At 41.1% G+C, this 24148-nt stretch overlaps 1 protein-coding gene across 2 annotated transcripts in view; it reads right to left on the minus strand.

Annotated features, from left to right (window-relative positions):
- Positions 1 to 24148, minus strand: part of LOC109037512 (probable metabotropic glutamate receptor mgl-1) — a 92815-nt gene that overhangs the window by 58682 nt on the left and 9985 nt on the right. For both annotated transcript variants that reach the window (XM_072300543.1, XM_072300542.1), the window contains exon 2: positions 12574 to 12682. The gene's annotated coding sequence lies outside the window, so the exon portion shown is untranslated. The remainder of the gene's footprint in view (positions 1 to 12573; positions 12683 to 24148) is intronic.

Raw genomic sequence — 24148 nt, forward strand, 5'->3', positions numbered from 1 at the left:
CGGAATATCTCGGGAATTTCAAAAGTTCCGGGAAAAATCCAAGAAGATCTCAAATGTTCCGGAATTTGGAAGGTGTTCCGGGAAATGAGGGCACTTTGCTATCAAGGATTCTTCCTCAAAATCCCTTAAAATGTTTGTTTAAACTCGCTTAATATGGGCAAGGAACGAATTTCTCTATACGTATACGGAGCCGCATAATGCATAGTTTTTTCAAGTTTTTAAAATGATTGATCTACGCCGGATCGCCGTTGGAAATGTTTAGAAAATGTATTTAATAATAATAATTATAAAACAATTAATAATAAAATAATTAATTAGAAATAATTAGAAAAATATGATGAGCTGTATAATTAAACACCATTTTAGAAAATAAATTGAACGGTTTTTGTTACAGCGAGATAGTATACTGTATGAACTTCTACATAACTTCATCACTTCAGAAAAAATCTGTAGTACCTATTGATGAAAACTTCCATCTCTTAATTTTTTAGAGTGTACATTTTTTCATGTAGAGCTTATGCAGTAGTGTTTTTTCTCTCGTCATTATTTTCTTTCTTCTCTAATCCCAAATCACGATTCTCTTTCAGAGGTAGAGATTTAAGTCCTTTTAATTACAATTACAATTAATTCGCATTGTGTGCCTGCAATTGTGCTTCGTTTCTAATGTATTATTTTATAATTTATAACAATAATGGGTTAAAAAAGGAGAGCCATCCAGGCCATACCACGAAGAAACCGTAGAACTAATCGTTTCAGCTCAAGCAACATGAGAGGGGCAAGGATTTTTCCAAAGTTCAAAGCACTCTGCATGTTTCTAATTACTCCCGAGCAAGAGATGATGGAGCAGATGAGCGACGAGTTTGGTCCTTAAAGGAAACAATTTTTATGGAAAAGATCATTGACAAATGACCCCCATCGGTTCACCGCCTGTACAGTCCCTCGAGTAGAGACAGTTTCATTCCCCCACCTGATAGGCGTGCGAGGGAAATTGCTCTGTGCATACGGAATGCGTTTAGGTGAAAATGAATTATTTTCTATTAGAGAAGCAATCTGTCAGGAAAAGTAACAAATCGAGCTGTCGGCGGCAATTGAAAATAAATCTGGTTTAAGGCGATTTCTGAGGGTGCGATGCCCAGGGCCCAGCAGGCAGCAAAATGCGATGTTGTCAGAGTTGTCCGATAATTACTAAAGCCGTGCATTAACCTATGCAGTTTCAAAGGATTATTCGAACATTTACTGCTAGTAGGGCAATGCTGAAAGTAGGCTCGGTTGCAATGGCACTTTCAATGCAAGGATCTCCGAGAGATCTTTTAGGTTGGAGGCTAAAAAGCACATGTATTAAAAGCCCCGTGTCCCAGGCGTAAAGGGAACGATAAATTAGACGAGAGAATCCGAATCCGGATGGATCTACGAGTTAAAGTTCAAAAGGTGAATTCCAAGCGACGACCGCATGACCCCTCTTGGTAGAACTTTAAAGCTTGCAGGGAACTGGTGCCGTTCATCATTATGATATTGTATCGGTTTCTTTTTTTCTCTCTTCTTTTCAAACGAAGTTTAAGGTGTCTTTGAAGCGATGGTTTCTGAGGTGTTAGAAACACCCGGTCCCCACTTTATTAGGTTTTGGCTGTCATGAGGACTTGAAAAACCTATGGGAGGAAACCCGCATTGGAGAACTTCACACGCCATGTTGCGACTGTAATGCAAATTTTTTCGAACAATTAATGAGTTACACGTACTTACAGAAAAAGGGACTCTTCCTTGGTTAAAATGGGCGTATTCATACTAGAATAATTTCGGGACATATTTTCGAAAATCACTATTCATGTCGCAGGGAATTTGCAATCGCCGACGTTTCGCAAGCCACTAGTGAATAAATAGAAAAACATAGAGCTCAGAAATAAAAGAACAAGATTCGAATACTGATTATTTTGGTTTCAATTTGAACAGACACTTTTCGCTCCGTAAAAACAAAATAGTAACAGGCACACTCAATAGAGCATGAAGTGAAATGTGTCAGTTGGGTTTAAGTCGGATAGGCAACTAAACTAACTTTATGAGAAAGCGTAGAGTATCGCAGAGACGGAAGGCGCTTCATGCCGAGATATTGCTTTTGCAGGACATAACCTAATGATACGCTGATAAAAGTTGTTCGATTTATTGAAACAACGTTTGAATCGCTTGCAAATTGCCGAAGATTGCTAATTGAGTGCGGCATGTATATTTGCGTGCTCTTTATTAGTTCCTTTTGCTTTAACTCATTTTTATACAGTTTCTTTTGGCAGAAATATGCGCACAAGCCTCTTAAAACTAATTTAAATCTGTATCCAGACATTTAGAATTGAAAGAAATCAATTCCTTGGAAAGGATTCAAGCTCTTTCGTTTACTCGTGTTACTGTACTCTTCGCCACGTAGTTAATTTAGTTGCTTATTCGACCTAAACCCAACTAAAATCACTGATCCCACCACATGTTTGCACGAGTATGCGACAGTTTCGCCCGTAGATTTATTGAGGAAAAAGTGTCCATTTTAATTGAAGACAGAATACTCATTAATCTCTATTTGTTCCTATTTTTTCAAATTTTCAGATTTTGAATTTTTTACCGTTGGCCTGCAAAATGCCGGCGTTATACGAGGTGGTTAGCGGAACGAGGGCTAAGAAACAATACCAACCAGCTGATAATTCTGGCAAAAAAGAGTTGCCGACTTTTCCGCATTTGAAAATGTACGCTGCAATTTGTAAAAAAAATGTGATAGAAACCTCTAATTTACAAAAATTAGGAAATTGCTTCTTTGTCCTGTAAAATTGTCAGTTTGCAGTTACGCGGTATTGACCCTTGGTATATTTCCTGCACTGAGAAAAAAATGGAGATGGTGACCAAAGCCATTCACAGATTAAAGCTCAGAAAATCTCCTGGACCAGATGGCATCGGAAATGAATTCGTTAAATATGGTGGAAAAGTCCTAGCTGTGTGGATGCATCGTCTGTTCCAAAAAATTTTGGAAGAAAAGAAAATGCCGGAAGACTGGAAGGATAGTTTCACAATTCCCATCTTCAAGAAAGGTGACAAATTTGTACCTGAAAATTATCGCGGTATTACGCTCCTAAACACGTGCTCCAAGCTATTTACATCCGTTCTCAAAGATATTTTGGAGCAGATTGTGCATATGGCCGAGGAACAGCAAGGGTTTAGGAAAAACAGAGGCACCAACGATGCCATATTCATGGTACGACAATTGGCAGAGAAATCCATCGAGTTCAACAAGCCTTTATTTTTATGTTTTGTGGATTTGGAGAAGGCATTCGACCGCGTACGGAGAACAGATGTCTTGAGGATACTTAACGAGCGGAATGTTCCCAGGTGTCTCATCGAGATAGTTGCCGACTTGAACTCGAACACCAAGACACGGATAGTCACCAGGGAGGGAACCTCTGATGTAGTCATTGTAAACAGAGGAGTAAGACAAGGGGACTCCCTCAGCTCTTTTCTATTCAATTTGTTAATGAATAAGCTAATCGATGCAGTTAGATTTAAGAGAGGCTATCGGCTAGGCAATTCGAATATCAATATAATCTGTTATGCAGACGATGCTGTTTTAGTAGCAAGCTCCGAGGATGATCTGCAAAGAATGCTCCATTCCTTCAACCTGGCTGCAGAGGTATTCAACATGAAAGTGTCGGCTAAAAAAACAAAAAGTATGGTCATCAGCAAAAATCCAATACGATGTAAGCTAGTCGTGGACGGTACCGTAGTTGAACAAGTAATGCAGTTTAAGTACTTGGGCGCTTTAATAACGAGTGTGAAGGATTTAGGGACCGAGGTGCGGAGTCAGACAATCAAGGCAACTAGAGTAGCCGGATGCCTAAATGAAATAACTTCGTGCATGGGACCCGAAGTTTAAGTTAGGTGGATCTCTGAAGCTTTCTGATCACGCATCCGAAAACTTGAGGTCGCGCTGCCGAAGTCCGGGTCAGACATCGAGGCACTTCGGTATGTACTGTAGTACTTCAGATGTGTGACCGAACTTCGGGTCCCACGCACGAAGTTTTTTTCTCCGTGTTGATTGATCAGTGCTGCTTCCCTACTTTGTGTTGTTAAAAGAGTAGACAGCGTACAATAGCTGAGCCGAAGTGTCGATATTGTGGTTGCCATATTTTCATACCACAGAGAATATGTTACGGTAAACAGTGAAGTGCAGCGCGCGTTTCACGTGCTCCCTCACCGCCGACCGGAGTCCGGCTTCATGCTCCCTAATCCAAACTCTTATAATACGACCATTTGTCGTTCATCCATCAGTTCTTGTAATTTAAACCACCCCCAATTTCCACTTAAATGATAAAATTTAGGGAAACAGTGAGAATGTAGCCCAGACAATATGAGTATCAAAATTCCTCGGAGACTTTAACGCGGGGATAAGAAAGTAAGCGACCCGAACCTCTCGGTATATATTGAAGTACTTCAGATGTCTGACCCGAACTTCGGCAGTTGGACCTCAAGTTTTAGACACGTGATCCGAGAACTTCAGAGATCCACACGACCTCAACTTCGGGTCCCACGCACGAAGTTTTTTTCTCCGTGTGCTCGTGGGAGTAAAAAAATCTGAAGATGGCATGAAAAGTTTTATGGATATCTCGAAGGGCGGATATTGCGTCGATTAGCGAGTCAAGATTTTATGAGGCAGACATGTACGTGTGCAACAAGACTGGCGGGTGGATATTCGGCCCGGCCGGATCCGGATAACACCCTCTGCCGGTCTCGGCGCCCGCAGCCGCAGCCCGCCATCGGCCATCCCATCGCGAAACCCATAATTTACACTTCAAGGACTCGGACCGAGTGACGGGTAGTAACTCTCTCGCGGTTTGACACTTATTGACAGGTCTGCATTCAGACGTAAGGCGTAGTCGCACAGCATGTTATGAGGGAATCGACCAAACGCACCGGCAACTATTATGCACTGCGCGCCGCACAATGGACCGAGTCAGTTAGAGAGGTCGGACATGAAATTTTTGACTAAAACTGCAAAATTTTATGTTTATATCGCCTCATTTTAAACTTTGAGAGGTCCTTCTTTAAGAGAACTGCACGCGGAAACCAAAGGAACCACTTTCAGAAATTCAAAGTTGTGTATGGACGGAGTTATAAGCGTTTAAAGTTTCCAAATTTTGTCCGACTTCTCCTATTGACTGGATCCAATGTGCGCCGTCTCAAGAGCTCGCTCAAGATGAGTCGCTCGTCAAAGGTCAGGGTCACCACTCGCCAGACATACCGTCGCTCTTTCGACGTAACGGCCTGACTAAAGTCTCGCGTGAGCCCTGGAGAGGATGCTGTTATATGAACAAAGAGGCTTATCTTAAAATTCCTTCACGCCCTTACCTTACGTCAAAAGAGCGACGACATAAGCGCAGCACCCTTTTTCTGAAAAAACAACATCAATCTTACTGGACTTCTTTTTCCGTTTCCAACAATTTCCTAACATGTTGCTCTAGAGGGAAAGGTACGGAGTCCCCACGCCATGCGCTGTGCCTTTGAAGGTATGTTTCACTGAATTTTCTTGATGAAGTCTAAAGCTGAAGGAAATTCACTCGCGCGAAAAGTGAATTTTTGATTTGACCTCAAACCAACTTTTATAATTCGAAGAATGTACTGAATATACAGCTTAAACGCTGAAAATGAAGAGCTTTTACTTATGACTGATTGTCCCAAGAGGGTGGGATGGTGTTGTTAAGAAGACAATCTGATTGAACGAGCTCCAGCTAAACGCAATGACTCAAGTCTAACATTTTTTCATTAATTCTTCTAATTTCAATCAAAGTCGTATGATACAACAGTTTCCACTGCTCTGTTATTTAAATTGCATAAGCAACGCAATGAAGGAGAATCTCACTTGCACACAAAGTTTTCATGAAAGCTGTTGAGATTATTTTGCGTCCAACACATTTCATAAGTTTGTTCAACCCTCGCCTTCGTTTGCCAGCTTATCACTTATTCATCGCAGTCGTATGATTTTTTTCTCTGAAGAACCATCGACCATGTCGGAGATGCAGACACCGTCCAGTCATTAGCGTGTCCTGGACGTTCAAAATAAAGCTCAGTTTAGTTGGGATTTCAACATTCTGGAGTTGAGATTTCATAATATTACTGAACAGAGGTGAACTCCAACATTATTTTTCGTCTGTTGGGAATGGATAAACCTGATGAGAAAAGGAAAATACAGACAGCGACCGTTGAAGACCAGAGCCTGGTTTGAAATAGTTAAATTGAGGAAACAAAAAACTGCTGGGCACACATAATTTTTTGTGACTTTTTACGAAACTAAGTAAAAATGCGATTGATACATCAACTTGACTGACACTCTTCACATTCGTAATCAAGGAACTATAATTTGATTCACAACCCTCCTTTGGACTGTATTCTGCAGTAAGAAACAGCTATTTCTGACTCATTTTTAAAATCATCTATCTGCATCGAAAAAGCCCACTTGTTATTTCTGAGGTGAGCCAAACATATAGTAGTAATACAGATCGTTGCCCGTTTGAGTAACCACCTCAGATTTTCAGAATGTGTAGAATTGAGGGGCTTGGAGGACAAGGCGCTTAAGTGCAGTTTTTGCTTTTCGGAGATAACATTGTTTGAAGTTTTTAATTTACATGAAGCCTTATGGCGGAAAGAAAGTTCGAACCGGCATTTTGATGCTTAATAATTGGATTTTCCCAGTGAATCTTTCACAGAATTTGTTTGAAACCTAAATTCAGTTGAAATCACTCTTATCTTATCTCAATTTTTACTAAAACTGATTTTTTTCGCTTTGTCCTCCAAGCCGATTACGTAGCATGGTGTCAACGATTACGGTGTTCACAAAAAGTTCTTCTGAGTTTTTGTTGACACCATGATCATCCAAAATTAAAAAATTCTGAAGCCTATGAAATCTGATCACGGCGTCAACGATCACGACGTCAACAAAACTCAAAACTTTAAACTTAAAACATCTTTCAAATTTCAAGTCTTCAATCGTTGACTGCATGGTCAGATTTTGGGTTTGTTGACACCATAATCGCTGACACCATAATCGCTGACACCATGCAACGTTACCTCCAAGCCTCTCAATTTACCATCATACTCGCAAGGTTTCCAAATCGAGATCGGAGGGCTTACGGAAACGCGGAAGTAAAGAAGGGCAAGGTGGTGCGCAATTCCGATTTCGATAGATCTGCACGAAGAGATGTCGACCGGGTGACCGCGTTTAAAACCGTTCATGGATCTCGAATCTCGGATTTTGATGGATTCGCTGATTCAGTGTCAGGTCGCCGGGTCGAGATGTCCGAACCCCGAGCCGCCAAATTGCCCCCGGACATCGGCATGAGCCCCGTTGGTCGGTGGAAATCCTTGGTCGAGTTGACAACGGTGGATCTGGAACTGCTCAAGCGAGAGTTGGCGGCTACGACTTAATTTGGATCCGATTTTCTGTCGGCAATCAGCTGTCGGTGATGAGAAGCTGGAATCCGGAAGGTCCTCTCGTCTTCGCGGTAATGGCTCGGCTTCGATTATTTCAATCGGAGCTCGTTGAGCGAGCGGCCCGCGGCCCATGCGCAGCTGCCCGAATGCACCGTCCGAAATGTTTTTTTTACATCCGTGTCGTGTGTAATCAGACTAATTCCAACTTTGAATCACGCCTGCTTTGACAATTTAAAATTTAACCGAAGGGGCAAAGTGGTTCAGAAATATATGGAGACTTAGACTCCACTGTCTTGGTTAAGATCTATCTGGACTAGCCCTAACTTACGTATAGAGTTCTTTGGGACTGATTTGAAAAAAGAAATCGATCACAACATTCCTCACAGAATCGAGTATGTAAGATGATCAGAAAAAACACCGAGATTATTTTTGAACGAACACTGAAAAAAATTCTCAGCGTTTTTACCAAGGTCCGTTGGTACCTTTACCATCTCACTTTTTTACCAATTATTGGTAATTTTACCAAGACAGACTGAAAAGCTTACCTAAGAACCGGTATTTTTACTGTTTTTCCAGGTAAAAATACCACTTTTATTGGTAATCAATTCCCGGTAACTTTGCCAGTTTATCTCGGTAATTATACCACAGTCGATAAAAAATATTGGCTTTTTTACCATGGTCCAGTAAAATTACCGAGAAAGTTCAATAATTTTACCGAGATTTCTCGGTAAAATGACCAATTCCATAAATGGCAATTTTACCAAGAAAAAACTGGGATCAAATAGAACCCTAAATTCTTGGTAATTTTACCCTTTTCTCAGTAAATACACCGAGATTTTTTTTTCAGTGTATCGTGTGTAGTCAGACCGATTCCGACTTTGGATTGCGCCTGCTTTGACAATTTCACCGAGGGGCAAAGTGGTTCTGAAATATATGGAGACTTAGACTCCACTGTCTTGGTCAAGATCTATCTAGACTAGCCCTAACTTACGTATAGAGTTCTTCGGGACTGATTTGAAAAAAGGAATCGATCGCAAGATTTATCACAGAATCGAGTGGGTAAGATGATCAGAAAAAACACCAAAATTATTTTGTAACGAACGATGATATAAAAAAAAAAGAGAGTACAAAAATCTTCTCGCTCAATCTCTTAACTCTCTAGGTATCATACACATCAGGTCCCTGACTCCCATAAGAAATTTTTGGTCTTTACAACAGTTCATTATACAAATTCCATGGTTTTTTCATTCAAATGTCCTAAAATAATGACGTGTACCAGCTCGCCTTATTTTAAATTTTTACATGTTAAAATATGCGCCAGAAAAAGGCCTTTTAAGGGCGCTAAGCACTTCCAAGGGGTTAGGCGCAATCTATAGTACTCCAATCAGACCTTATGTTACTTTCCTAGGATTACAGGGTTTTTTATTAGGGAGGCTACCTCGAGATTCGGGCTCCTCGAAATAAAAACAGAGATTTTCGCGGTGAGGCTGACAACCACGGAATGGTAATTAGCGCCGTCAGTTGAACCGTTTCCGATCGGTTCCAACTGGAAGTTCCGTCCACTGAAGTAATGCGCAGATTTAAAGCGATCGCCGATCGCCGATCGCCAGTTATGCTGTGTAACAATTTATTTTCCTCCTTTCCGATTTCCCTCCGCCCCCGATTCCCTCATTGCCGGACGATCAACGCATCTCACTCGAGGAGAGACGCGAAAAAACCTTCCCATTTTGACCCAATTGACTTCTGATGGTCATTCTCGTTTCATCGACTCGCCACGACCCACGGGCATCCCGGGGTTTCACCTTCCAGAGTCTTATTTTCCATTTTTGGAGGGCAGATTGTGCTGCTTATGACCGTTTTGTGCCATCAAGCGGAAGTAATACAATCCTAATACCCCGGATTAAACAGAATCCAAGTAACGTAAGGTACGGGTAGGTACGGTAGGTACAGGTAGGTACGTAAGTAACGGGTGTAACGAAAATTTAGGTAGGAGGTCAACGCTACTTTTTGCCTAACGATGATTGATGAGTAGCTTTTGGAGCATTAAATTCGCTAAATGATGGCTGATGAATGTCGGGGTGAGCACTTTATTTAGGTGATTTTTTGCAAATTATGTTATGATTCCAAGCAAATTTGTGAACTTTTTGGTCATGAGTCACTTTCAAGGCAGCACTCGTTATAGTTTGAGTTTTGACAAAGAATTTTAACATCAGTATTTCGAAGAAAAATTCACGAAAAAGGAGAGAAACGTTGCACTTTTTCCATGCTATTATTAAGACGCAATGCCCTCTCTTATTTGGGTGTCAGTGAGCATGACAACTTAAGAACTCATCGTCTCTCTGAAAATTTCATTTTCAAGGTATTCTATTTTTGGGATGAGGTATCGAAAATATGAACAATACTGCACAGCTATTTCCATAGAGATAGGTCGTGAAGGTATACACAGAGAGAAAAATTAACACAGAAGTTTTGGTAATACCGGAAGTAAAACACAAAATAACCCTAGCCTTCGGCTGACAGTCGGCGTGCACCATGGCCGCTACGCGCAATGCGTGAAGTATTCCCTCAGTCTTGTAGGCGCTAACATACGATCAATGCCGCCCGCACTGTATTTGGCGCAATGCATGAAGTGTTCTCACAGTCTTGTAAGCACTAATATGTGTTTCACGTCGACCGCACTCAATACTGCTGTTGGCGCAACGTATGAAGTATTTCTACTGACTTGATGATGCGCGTTTCAAGCCGATTGCACTGTGTTTAGCGCGATCATTCAAACTCGCGGAATCTAAACTGCATAATCGGGTGAGGCATAAGTTCAGTTTGGAGGTCAATGCTATTTTTCGTCTAATGTTGGTTGTTGAGCAAAGAATAAAAATTAATTCACATAATGAAACCGATGAATGTCGTGAGGGGGGGGGGGGGGGGGGTGGCGGGGAAGCAATTTCCTCGGTGAGTTTTCGCAATGCAGGCTGGGACTGCTAATCCAATTGCTCAACTTTTCGGTCATCAGTAATCATCAGACGAGCGTTGATTTCCGGAAGTAACTTCCACACAATGTGAAGAATAGTCATGCAGATCCTCTAAAATATGCTGTCTCAGCCATCAAGTGCTTCACTTATCTCTCAAACGACACTGCTCAAGTGCTCATTGAAGGATCCTCAGGGAATCAAGTAAGTGCCCAATATTTCTTTTTCGGATTTTCATCCTATTTTACGACAATTTTCCATGACACGATTGTCCAAACAATTTTCCGAAATTAGAATGAATCGAAGGAACTGATGGTTTTTAAAGTTCGACAACTGAGTATACCCTTTTTAAAAACTGTTTATTTTACTACTATGAACGGTGCTGGTAAACGTAATGGTCATACGCACTGTCTGAAATTCAAGAGGTGGTCACCAGATTTCCTGGCAATCATATATGTATATATAATCATGAACCAGAAAAAAATCATAAAAAATGTGGACCGAACTGCAGGTAACAAGGTGATAAAATAGTGTGGACCCAGCACTATTTTACCCCCTTGAAATTAGGGGCTTGGTGGACAAAGCGAATACGTGCAGTTTTTGCTATTATTGCGCGAGAAATAAGTGTTTAAAGTTTCGAAATTACATGGATCCTTGTGGTGGAACGAAAGTTCAAACTGACTTTTTGATGCTTAAAAATTGGAATTTTTCACAGAACATGCACTAAGACGAGTTTTTCTTAAAATCCTTAATATCTCAATTATTTCAAGAACTGCACTTATGTGCCTGTTCTCCAAGCCCCTCAAATTAGAAATGTGGTAGGTAACCACTTACATTCTCTTCTTTCCGTGGCCAATGACCGCCTGAGGCTTCTGAGACACCCGGACATATCTTTACGACCCCTGAATGTAACGGATCCAAATCACAAGACAAGTAAATAGTACAACCATTTCAACTAAATTCAATTTTCGTAGTAAATTAAATAATCCTCCGTCGAATCTTATGCACATATTAATATCATGACGTGCAGAGATCCCTGCTTATCGTCAATTTAACTTCCGCTTGAAAAGTATTCTTTAAACTTATCTAAGGTGTCCCGTGTGCACCTCCTGATGTGTTATTGGCGCGTGTTTCGATTCGATCGTAGCCGCGGAGTTCGGTGGGGTGCTTTTCACTTCCTAGTTCGCTTTTCGACGACCCCCCGCGTCAAACAATTCCGTCGGTTCATGATTCGGGAGAAAGTCCTGTCATTTTTACTACCGATCGTGACTCCTAGTGCGTTATGCTCACTCTGTCACACTGAACCGGACTCGGAGTTCGGACCTCGGACGTCGTTACCGCGTTTTGTAATTACGGTTGATTCCTCGCTTCTCGAGCCCGCGCACATCCCGAGGCTCCCGTGATATCGAAGAGAACAGTAAGTGCATTTCAGTGGCGTGGCGTGCTTTAAGATATATCGATTGATCGGCCATTTAAACCTTTGGAAAAGTATCGATAAGCAGGGTGTTCGCAGCGAACACCCTAAAAATCGATTATTTACCACAACTTCAAATGGGGAAATATCGATAGATCGCAAAGCACGCCACGCCACTGGTGCATTTCTGTGTGAGCCATGGTTAGCACATGCTTTTATGCGTCTCGAGGTCCATCTCAGCCAGCACTTACTGCTCTCTTCGCTATCACGGCAGCAGGGCAGGGAGGCATGAACCGTTGCTCTCTCCAAACCTCATCGAGTTAACATCAAAATTCAATAATTCTTGAAAATACTATCATTACCGCCTCGGACCTCTTTGGTCGGAATTCGACTGTGCGGCTATTTTCATGTATATGGAGGCTGTATATTTACCTTATAAACTACTTATAAATTATGCTTGTTGAATAGAATTAAAAGTAGGTCAGAATCTAAATTTATACGAGTAGAATTATGATGTCATATTAACAAAATTATTCATAGAATTACTGCGATTGACGAGGGTGGGTTTTTAAGTAAGTTTACCTATTTTATGTCTCCGGAATTGTTACTGTGAAGAAAAAATCGAGCCAGCGAGGGAGCAATAACATAGGTTGATTCTTCGCTGCATGCTTTAATGTATATTTTTTATATAAATCTTCCTGGATCGATTTAACGGGATAAGCTTAAAAAAATAGTACTTACAACGCAAGGAGGTTCATTTCCTATACTTGATGCCGATTGTAAAGAAAAAAGTAGGATGTAATAAGACATCGTCATACTTTTTCAGCACAAACAGCTAGGTTTCATTGCCCTGCAAACAAGAAAAAAATGCATAAAAATATTAGGAGCAAAATATTACAAACAAACTAAGCTAAAAACCTCTTGAAATTAGGGATACATTCTAAATTATAAAGCAACGTTAATATTATTTCTGGATTTAAGGTTTTTTTCTTCATTTAGTAGGTGCACAAATGCACTACAAATGAGTTTCTGGTTTTCTAAATTTGATATTATTTTATTTTTTCTCACTCGTCTGGCTGAAAGAATGAATAAGTGCTTGGATCTCGTCTGAAAATGTCCCTCCTGTAACCTTTCACGCCTTTTTCAATCTTCCTTCTTCCATTAATATCAGAACACAATTGACTGCAAGATCTGCAGGTCGGCTGTTGAACTTTCATTGATAGCTTATCAAATTTTACGAATTGATAAAGCTTTAAGATTCAGTGTTATTGATCGTTCATGGCCCATTGCTTGCTGTAGCTGGAAGTTCATCAATGGACCCGATAGTGAGAATGCCTGCGTTCAACGTACTCGCATTTCGCTCGCTCTGGCAGACGAAGACCCGATCATCTCCAGTAGTGACAGACATTCAACAGCAGGGGCGGACTGGTAGTCGAAAAGTTAGGAGGCGACCTAAATGTGGGGGCCCCTCCTGTCGTTCGGGGGCCCCTCTAAGAAGGTCCGGGGGCCCTCCCCCGAAAAATTTTGAAAGTTTCACACTTTTTAAACGCAATTTTAAGCGTTACTTATTGGAGTTAAAATTCCACAGTTCCTGAACTTCAAAATAACCTATTCTCAGGATTCTTCGGGGGCCCCTTCATCACATAGCTCTAGGCGACCTTTCATGTGTCTTAGAGACAAATTTTCAAGGATTTTGGGGCCTTTAAGTGACAGAAAAGGATAGGAAAATTACAAAATTAGGGGGGGGGAAAACGATGACTCGAAAAAAATTCGCCGCGGGGCCCATTCGGGACCTCCACGGCCAATTGTTAGGAGGCGATCGCCTCCCCGCCCCCATGGCCAGTCCGCCCCTGTTCAACAGAGCTTTGGCCTGGTGGTAAAAAACCGAGCTGGACCGTCGCCAATCAAAAGCGCGTAACTCCAACGGCCGGCTTGTGTAAATCTGCGGTTTTCGCTTAGGAGGCGCGGCAGAACGGCAAAGAAGACAGTGAAAGGCGGGGGAGAGGGAGCTGAATGAAAAGCCACTGCAAAGAAGATGACTCTCATGGTGAATCGATATTTGAGCACTGAATAGAAAGAGAGACCCAGGAAAATTGGAAAAGAGAAGGATGACAAAGAGAGAGAGAGAGTGACAGCGGGTGGACGGAGGAGGAGGTTGATAAAATCGAGAAGGAACGAGTATGGTCACGAGAGCGAGAGAGCGCACGCAAGAAAGAGGTAGAGGAAGCGAGACGGAGCAACGTGGAGGGGGGCAGGGGACAAGACAAAGAGAGAAATATTACGCTCATTGTAAATGCTTATAATAGGATTCGTATCCCGAAGCTGAATTATTATTGAGAGACCAAAAAGCAGCAACAAAAAGTTTCTCACCGAGGAGCACCTGCATCCCCGGTGCCCCGATGCGGATCGGTTCATGGAAAAGTTATTGTAACAGCCTCTCTTTTAATGAATATTCTTTCAGTCCGTTTGTGAGGCGCGAGCCACGCGGCGCGGCTCGCGGTTGCACAAAGTCGGAGCGTAAAACAATCCCAATTCCGAGTTGGCCATCGCTGTATGATCGCTTGTGGTCTCCAACCGCACATTGGTGCCCACGAGCGCGCATCCATCATCTCGAACGAATGGACTTTTCTGAAAGCTCCGCCGTCGACGGCAGAAGAGTCCTCAGACAAATACAGTTTTTCAATTTTTCCTCGTCCGAATAAGCATTTTTTGCACGAAAACTTTACGGTTGGACCACATTTTGCAATAGGGAACACTGGGCAAAAAACACACTGGATCTAGAGTCCAGACTCTTAAAAACATTGACAAGAGAAAGGACTCTTGATTCAATCAGAATGTAGCTTAAATCAAGAACCAAGCCTCTTAATTTAAGCGGATTCCGTTTCGATTCCAGCAAAAATCCGATTGAATCAACAGTATTTTTTCTTGTCAATTTTTTCAAGAGTCTGGACTCTAGATTCAATGTGTTTTTTTTTTCCAGTGTACTATTCTGCCGTCCAAAGTAAAAATGCCGTATCTCCATTCAACACTTTTTCAATTTCTTTCTGACATAATGCTGTTTTAAAAAAAAAAACTAAAAAATGTTCATCCTTCATTTTTTCAATACAACTCCGTCACACCATTAGGAACTAAAAATTAAAAGCCTTGTGGCAATGGTATTTTCTTGTAATAGAGCAGTACGTGCTGGAAAAATGTAAAATCATTAGAGTGGAGTTACGGCATTTTTGCTGTGGACGGTAGTATTACCGGCTCACTTCAAACGAACCTATTAGAGTACCTTTATAGACAGAGTATGGCCATTTCTGTTCCGGTTTTTCATTGGTCGCGTGAAAATAGGCTGACACGATGTTCTTAGGGCCGTACATAAACAAACAAGATGGCTGTTATCAGCAAGCAAGATTGAGGTTATGCACATCTTACATCCTCCTGTGATAAAGGTGAAAGGCGATTTAACAATGTTTTCATGTATTTTTCGTGTGCTATTCGTAGATATGCTAGTTTAAGTTGTTACTGCCGCATAATTGAGATTTTTGTGAAATTTAGCTTCTTATCGATGTTAAGGTGAGCCGCCATTTTGTTTGTTTATTTACGGCCCTAAGAGCATCATGAAGCCTAAAAACTCGTTGACCAATCAAAAAGCGGAACAGTTTTCCTGTAGTGAAAAGATACGAATGGCCATACTCTGTCTATAAAGGTACTCTAGAACCTATCTGCGCAGAAAAATAAGTTGCACATTTCTTGATTCTGAAGTGAGACAGACATAGTCGTTTATAATTGCAAAATTTAGCTTACTTCCGTTTCATTGGTTACTTTTTTCTCTGAACTCCTAGGTCAACACTACCTCAATCCCCTAAAGTCTCCGGGAAGGTCTATATCAAGGTTGCTGCGAAGAAATGGCAGAGGCTCACTTTTTCTTATCCGAGCGTTAAAGTCTCCGAAGATGTTTGCTTGAATGATATTTTAATAACGTTGCCAGTCGTTCACTGTTTCTTATTCAGGAGTGAAAGCCTCCGAGAGGGTTAACTTGAAGGCACAAAGGAAATGTTACCAAGGAAATGTTACCTCATAGACTCTGTTAAAGACACTAGAAAATAATTACGGTTGCAAGAGCATCTAAAAAGATATATACGGTGTAAGTCTGGGCGAGAATGCCAATGATCCTTTCTGTGCTAGCCGTGGCAAATGCAACTCTTGTATAACCTACATAGGCGGTAATGGATTTGAATTTTTGATGCCCGGTCCTCCCACAACAAATCTCTGTTTTTGGTCAGTTTTGATGTGTACGTAAACGGTAAGAGTATACCAGTAGGTCATGGAATAATTGAAATTATTCGTGGACCGTGCAAGTCCTGACTCACCAGAGCGTACCGAACAACGTAACGCTACGTTCTCCAACAGCCCGCCGGATCATCTCCACTTCATATCTTGTTGCCAAATCCTTCATTTCATTCACGAAAAAACTCTTTTTTACACTATTGATGTACCTATTTCTGGTATGAACAGATCTCTTGACCTAGGCATGAAAAAAGTAACTCAATTACATTGTCACGATTCCTCTTCATGCAGGATGCTTTTTTACAAGTTATCAGAAAAGGTATATAGGTGTTCATACTTTCCCCTTCACTTTTCATCACTTATTTTGTTTCAAATCTTTCAGAAATTGCTCTAAAATTGTTAAAGCAGCTGGTACTTTGACAATTTTTCTCGATTTAATACTGTACTGTCCGGTACGAGGAGAATGGGAGCTCGAGTAGTTGTAAACTGTAAATGTAATTGTGAACCGTAATTGAGTCGAAAGTAACCGATTTAACTTTATTGAATTCGAATATGGTACTAGCAAGATTTGCTCCCTTTAAAGAAAAAATGAGAAATGTTATCTTGACATTTTGTCGTATAACAGACGAAGAAACGTATTTCTGTTCCAAAGTTGCAGGATTGCCTCGAACAATTCAATTTTTACAAAAATACATGATTGTTCGATTACCGTCCAGAAATTTCCTGTGTTCTGCATGCAATTAGAAGAAAGATCAGCAAGATTTTCAATTAAACATAACCCTGAACGAATTTTCTCGTGAGATATCAATTCACGAATTCCTCTCGTAAATTGTATTTAATCACATTTTAATATTTTTATTTGAAATCAAATTATCAACGATTTCTAGTTGTATCTACTGATACCATACTGCAACTAGTTTTAGCACATTCCCGCATTTTTATCGTTCCTATAATGTTATTTTATTATTTTTTATTGTTTATTCATTAATGTTTTCAATTACTTTGCAACTGTGAAACGTAGTTATACGTTCTTTCGTCCGGTAAACTACGATTTTTGACGTCATCAAGGGTGAGGCCTCATTTTGCGTCCCATTTAAACATTTAAATTCTTTCCTTTTGAAAGGAGTTTTGCCAGACTTTTGTGGAGTTTCAGTATGAAAACCACTTAACTTGTGTTTACGATGGAACGAACGCAAATAATAAACATTTTGAAGACCAAAAGTTGTTCAAAGAGTAGGGGGAGTTGTAGTCAAAGAGAAACCTACTGTGTTTACTTTTTATTATTGAATACACTGAGTGCACTTTCGAGCCGAAAATCTGAGGTTAAAAGAGAGGATAGTCTAACTAGCGTTTCCGACCGATCGATCAATTTATGTCCGAAAGCTAAACGTTGCGTCATGTTTGTGTACCTTTAGGCGACGCATAATGTAGTTAGCTCCCGCACAGTGAATGAAGAGACATGAGCTCCCGTAAGAGGTATACTAACAACCACATGCAGCTCATGTCCTGAGTGGTCGTGTACCTCAGGATCGTATTCATAGTCGTTTCTTGAACAGCGCCTATCCTAGGGAGGGTTTACTTAAGGTTTACATTGCGATAAAGGATATTCAAGCAGACTTTTGACGGATAGCATCATAAAAAGGACACGTTTTGCCAACCAGTAATTTAGGTATGTAACTTTGGGAAAGGGTTTTTGAAAGGGATTGCATTGATTTACCATACATAAGGATCTCTTTAAACCTCCCTTGATCACAATGTAAATCAAACGGAGCCTTATACTGTCTTGCTAAGGAAAAAACGCCGTAAGAGCTTTCAGCCGTTGCCAAATTTCCTTCAGTAAAATACGGATTTTGAGGGAAATTTGTGAATTTTTCCCGATTTTTTCAGAGAATTTTATTCGTGATCAGATCTAAATTATCTGAAAATTTCATGAGAAAACATTCAAAACTCTCCTTATAAATAAATATTTAATTGGATGAAATTTGACAACTCCCTAATATTCATACGGCATTTTTCCTTAGCACGGCAGTATAAGGAAATGAGTTTTTTTAGGAGCGACTATGAATCCAACCTCAAGTCATCCACGCCGTCCAAAATTTCAGTCAATGTTTCTTTTTTTACTTTGTTCAGGGACTGTGTTTAATTTCGGCATAACAATCTAAACGCGTTTTTTGTGAACGGTACTGACCGATTAAATTAAAAAATACCAAACTCACTTAGGGACGTTCATATCAATAATTGGATACGAATCTATCAATGTACAATACTGAACATAATTATTTGGAGGTTTTTTATTACTCCCCGTAAAAACATGACAAACTTCCAAACTCGCCTAAATCGTGGGTGTTCCTAGTCGAGGTCTACTGATCTCTTTTTTCCGCTTCCTCTGCGATCCGTGGGGCATCGCGCTCCTCTCACCATAGCCAAATCGTCCCACGAATTTCCCGCATGCGAAACGGACTCAATCCAGAATCATCTTCACTATTCTGCCGTGCTGAGGGAGAACGACTCTTGAAAAAGACCAGACTCTTGAAAACATCGACAAGAAAAATACACTTGATTCAATCAGAATCCAGCTTAATCAGGAGCCAAGCCTCTTAATTTGAGCGGATTTCCTTTTGATTTAAGCAAAAATCTGATTGAATCAAGAGTATTTTTCTTGTCAATGTTTTCAAGAGTCTGGACTCTAGATCCGATGTGGTTTTTTTTCCAGTGTGGTTAATATACTTAAACTAACGATTTTATCTTGGCTGTGATAATTGATCGAAGAATTATAGCGCCAGACACGCGCCTGAGAGTGAAAAGTCGGGAGCATTAAGCGCAATAACTGGCAGGAAGTGTGGATTATAAGATCCACGGATATCGATTAACTGAAATTAACGTTGTCCATTACTGGCTTTATCGGCACTCTGGCTCTATGGCTGTTTGGGTACTTGTGGCTTCTTGACCGCAGCTGTATTTGCCGTTCTTGACCAAAGTGTTGAGTATCTAAGACTGCCAAGGTTGCAATATTCCACGATTCCCTTGCAATTCTCAGAATTATCCTCAACTTTGGAGGATGGTTGGGAAGATCAAGAGGAACAGTATTACCATACTAGAATTTAAATTTTTCCCTAATCAAAATTCTGCGATTAAACCCAGATGGGAGGGGCACGATACAACATTTTCAACGTCTAAAATTGCATACCTTCCAAAATGAAGGGAAGTTCAATTTCAAGCGTCGATCAGCATATGCGCAAAATTAAGGATACGCCAAATTCCAGCCATTATTTCCTATCCTTCAATTTTCGAGCATTTCTCCCATCATCAGCTATATTCTCTCTAGTTACAGGATACCTATCCGTGTTCAATTCTTTTCGACTGATACATATGATCTGACAATTCGTTTATCTGACCTCCATTTCCCCTTCATTTCATTTTCATTTAGAGTGGAAGGGGCCAAAAACCGCACCTTTTTTCTTTTGTAGCGATATAAATATTGAAGTTTGAAATCAAATTCATTCTTTACGTTTTCCTGCCTCATTCCGTCACGTTCATTTCCGTGGTATCATCCGAATAATATTTCTCAGATTCGTCTAGGTAATGTCACCAAAAATTGAAGCTCACAGAACCTAGGGGCTGATTGTTGAAATTAATAGACAAAGGAGACAAAACGGATTTGAAGAGATCTTATTGGTGGAAGCGGGTGGTTGGAATGGTCAAAGAAGGTAGATTGCAGACAGTGGCGTGGCGTGAATTGCAATGTATCGATTGTCATGCCATTTAAACCAATGGTAAAGAATCGATTATTAAGGTGTTCGCTGCGTTCACCCTGTTTATCGATCCTTTTCCATAGGTTTAAATGGCAGACCAATCGATACATCGCAAAGCACGCCACGCCACTGATTGCAGACTAACTGAGGGCAACCCACGAGAGACCCTTCAGTAGTTAGTCCATAATTTTCTCCCTGTTTCTATAGGAACCAACCATTTCAACCGATAGGATCGTTCCATACGCCCTATTTCTTCTTTGTCTATAGTTTTGTCTATAGTTCTGTCTATCAATTTCAACAATCAGCCCGCTGGGGCGTGTTTTTTCTTTTCGCCGATATTAATTACCTCAATTTCATTCGGCGAATCATAATTTCCCGGCTTGTGGGTGCACGCTCGAATACGCCGGTGTTTATAAAATAATCTCCACAGCATTTGCAAGGACCTTCACGGATGATGAGTTTTAATATCCACCTACCTGGAAATTAGTCCGGAATGGCATAAGTGAATAGGGTCTTATCATTACCATTAACCCCGGAGTGCGAGTCTTTCTTGACATCTGAATAAACTGCATGCTGGTTGATTGAGTCATGCATTAAGCAGCGGCAGCCCATTCTGCCATGCTAAGGAAGAACGCCGTATGAACATTCGAGAGTTGCCAAATTTCTCTTGATAAAACATGTATTTTTGACAACATTCATGCATATTTTTCCTTGAAATTTTCAGATATTTTAGATTAAATTTAGGACAAAATTGTCTAGAAGTTCCGGAAAATAATAATCACGGTTTTCTCCAGGAAATTCGGTTTTTATCGGAGGAAACTTGGCAACGTTTGAAGGCTCATACGGCGTTCTTGCTTAGCACAGCAGTATCGCGGACGCGGAGAAGACCCCAGACATCAAGCACCAAGCACCTTAATCGGCGTCAAGTCAAGTCAAGTTCAGCGGTTTTTTTCTTCCTTTTTTCTCTCTTTTCGACGGAAAGGAAGGATAGAGGGGGGGGGGGCGGCACCTAACTGAATTAAACCTCATTGATGGGGGAGGCGAATCACGATAACCATTAAAGCGTTTAGAGTATTGTGCAAAAGTCAGACAAATTTCAGCTCGGGTAGGCTACATTGTCAGTTCGCGCGAGTGATTAGAGAGGAGTGACATGATATCGTAGGCAATTAGTCTCCCTGGATTGCTGTTTGGTAACACCGCCGCGCGGCTAATGATGATGCGCGTGGATTTTGAAGACGCTTGCAGCCAATTCGCGGGAAAAAAGAAAAAAGTCGCTAATTATTCCGACTCCTTGTCGGAGTGTGTCCATTAAAGTCGTGCTCACAATCCGTGCAACTTGAGAACTGTTGCCAACTCTTGTTCATCTCATTAGATGTGGAGCCTCCAGTGACCTTGGAGCAGCGCAGTACCACGGGGTGGGTCATGAGCCTGGCGAGGTCTGCCAGATCGGCGGTGAAAACCTCAAATTCTAATGAAAATTAAAAATGATCGAGAGAAAATAAAGGAGGATAGGGAGAACGGAAGAGATTATGATATTAAGGGAGGAAGGACTAGAGGAAGACAAATATGAGACGGAGGAAGATGGAGGAAGAAGGAAAAGAGGAAGACAACGAGGCTGAAGTATACTGCAAAAAAGGCAACGAAAGTAAAAGATTGAGAGGAAAAAAAGGAGATGATGATGATGATGATTGAGGAGAGAAAGAGAAAATGGAAGGAAGCAGAGGAGGATCCAGAAGAATCAAAAGAGTAAAGAGGATCTTGAGGATGCGAAAGTAAAATATAAAGAAAAAGAGGAGAAGATAAGAAAGAGAAGAAGAGGGAGAAGAAGAAAAGAAGAAGGAGAAGAAAGAAAAATAGAAGAAGGAGGAGGAGGAGGAGGAGGGTAAGGAAAAGGAGGGGGAGAAGATTTTAGAGTAAAAGCAAGAGAAAGGAGAGAAAGAAAGAGGATTCCCTGGAGCCAAAATAAAACAAAATGGAAATAAATGGAAGGGAAGTAAAGGTTTAATCAATGTTTCAAATAAATGTGCATGACTTCTTCGGTAAGAAAGCGTATGTAAGGCTTGCAATGCAGTTACGATTGTGCAGTCTCACTTACAATTTTCACTCTTTTACTTAAGATATTCTCAATTTCATCGCAAGTATGCTGTGCTCCTGCACATTATGATACCATACTGCTACCCAGTGATCAAATCTGTTCAGGCTATAGGGTCCAGAGTGCAAATTTCGGCTGCGGGTGACAAATTAATACAAGTGACTAATGGACGCCTGAAGAAACTTCGCGAAAGATGGACAAGATGAGCCGGAGAGATACGCTCGAAACCTTCCTTTTTTCAGGTCGGCACGACTCCGGCTAATCGCCGGGCGCCGGCGCCATCTCTCTCGGTCCCCTTGCACTGTCACAAATCGCCTCTCTCTGATGACATTCCGTCTGTTATTAGGAGGATTCGCCAGTGCCGTGCCTTCGCGGAGACAGAAACAATAAGAGAGCCGTCACGCTCCAAGAGTGACACTGAAAACAAAAGTGGTTCCTTCGTTTAAGGAAACTCCACGGTCGACGCGAAAGAACCCGACGCGACGCGCGGGACCGAAATTATAACTTGAGCCATAACACAAGACGCGTGCGCATCACTTTGCACGGTGCTCACGCGTCACCTCTCCACTCCAATCTCTCATTTCTCGCAGTTTTCTGCGATTCTCGCGAAAACGTTTGTGGCGCCGGTGGCGCCAATCCGAGGACTGAGCGTTTCGGCATTTGAAGGGTTTTCGGAAGAATAGAGAATGTCCTGTTCGCTTTGTCGCTTTTTTGCAGCTCCTGACCTTACCTCACCCTCTTCGAAAAAGAGCAATCTTCACTCTGCCGTGCTCAGGAAGAGCGCCGTATACTGCCGTGCTAAGGAAAAACGCCGTATGAACCTTCAGGTGTTGCCAAATTTCGATTGATAAACACGAATTTCCCAGTAAACTTATAAATGTAAGATCCAATTTTTTAGATAATTTTGCTCGCAATTTCACCTAAAGCTCCTGAAAATTTCAAGGAAAAATATTCATAACTTTCCTTAAAAATACATATTTTATCGAAGGAAATTTGGCAACTCTAGAATGTTCATACGGCGCTTTTCCTTGGCAGCGAAGCACTGCTCCTTTTCATTCTCTCTTCCTAGTGCCAAAAATAGAACCTCCATTAACCTCTTCTGCCATGCTAAGGAAGAACGTTGTATGTGCATTTGAATGTTCCCAAATCTTCCACTAAAAATGAAGGAAAATCGTGAATATTTTCAACTTAAATTTTCAGAAAATTTAGATCAAACTGCAAACAAAATTCTCTGAAACATCTGAAGAGAAATATTCACAAGTCTCTCTGAAAATCCGTATTTTATCGAGAGGAATTCGGCACTGTCTCAATGCTCATACGGTGTTTTTCCTGAGCTTGGCAGTCTTGGCGACAGGTGGAAACTTTGACTCTCGCGGACTCAACATTTTCTTTTGAGGAAGCCCTCAAGATAGCAGCATGAAATGGACAATTTTCACGAGCCTTGAATAAAATGCAACGGTAACTTCGAGAATGAATTCTTGTACGCAGTATCAATTTGCTGTAAAATTCAAAAGAAAAAATAATGGCGGTCGGTAAATTTTAAGGTAGATCCATCCCTACATTGAATTAAGTTTGTCAAGATTTTAGAATTTTTCCCTCCGTATTTTGTACTTTTTACGGTGGCAAATCATTTTAATCCCTTGTAAGGTTCCAATCTCAAACCGATTCTGTTAAAAATTCACTTGCGGTTTGAAAATGTTAACCCTCTGATGCTGCTATGTTCGCGGCTTCCTTAATCACAAAGCAATCCATATCCGGCCTTCCAAGGTAAGGAAATGTCTCAGGAATACGGCCCTAAGTGTACTTGCGGTGCATCATCTCAATTCCCAGTTGTTTACACGAGTGAATGACTAATGCACGTTTGTTTGAAGGCTCCAGAGGACGTTGGCCGGCTCGCAGTGCACTAATAAATGCGAGCGCGTGTCACTAGTGCGGCGCGGCGTGGCGCACAGTGGATCGAGTCAATTAGAGAGGCCGGACATGAAATTTTTGACTAAAACTGCAAATTCTTATGTTCATTTCGTCACATTTTAAACTTCAAGGTGTGCTTCTTGAAGAAAATTTTACGAGGAAACCAATGGGACCACTTTTAAAACCTCAAAATTTTGTATAAACGGAGCTATAAGCGTTTAAAATTTCCAAATTTCGCCGGACCTTTCCTATTGATTCGGTCCACTGTGCGGCGGTGTTGGTGTCG

This window comes from Bemisia tabaci, chromosome 5 (assembly GCF_918797505.1).
Source record: "Bemisia tabaci chromosome 5, PGI_BMITA_v3".
Lineage (NCBI taxonomy): Eukaryota > Metazoa > Arthropoda > Insecta > Hemiptera > Aleyrodidae > Bemisia > Bemisia tabaci.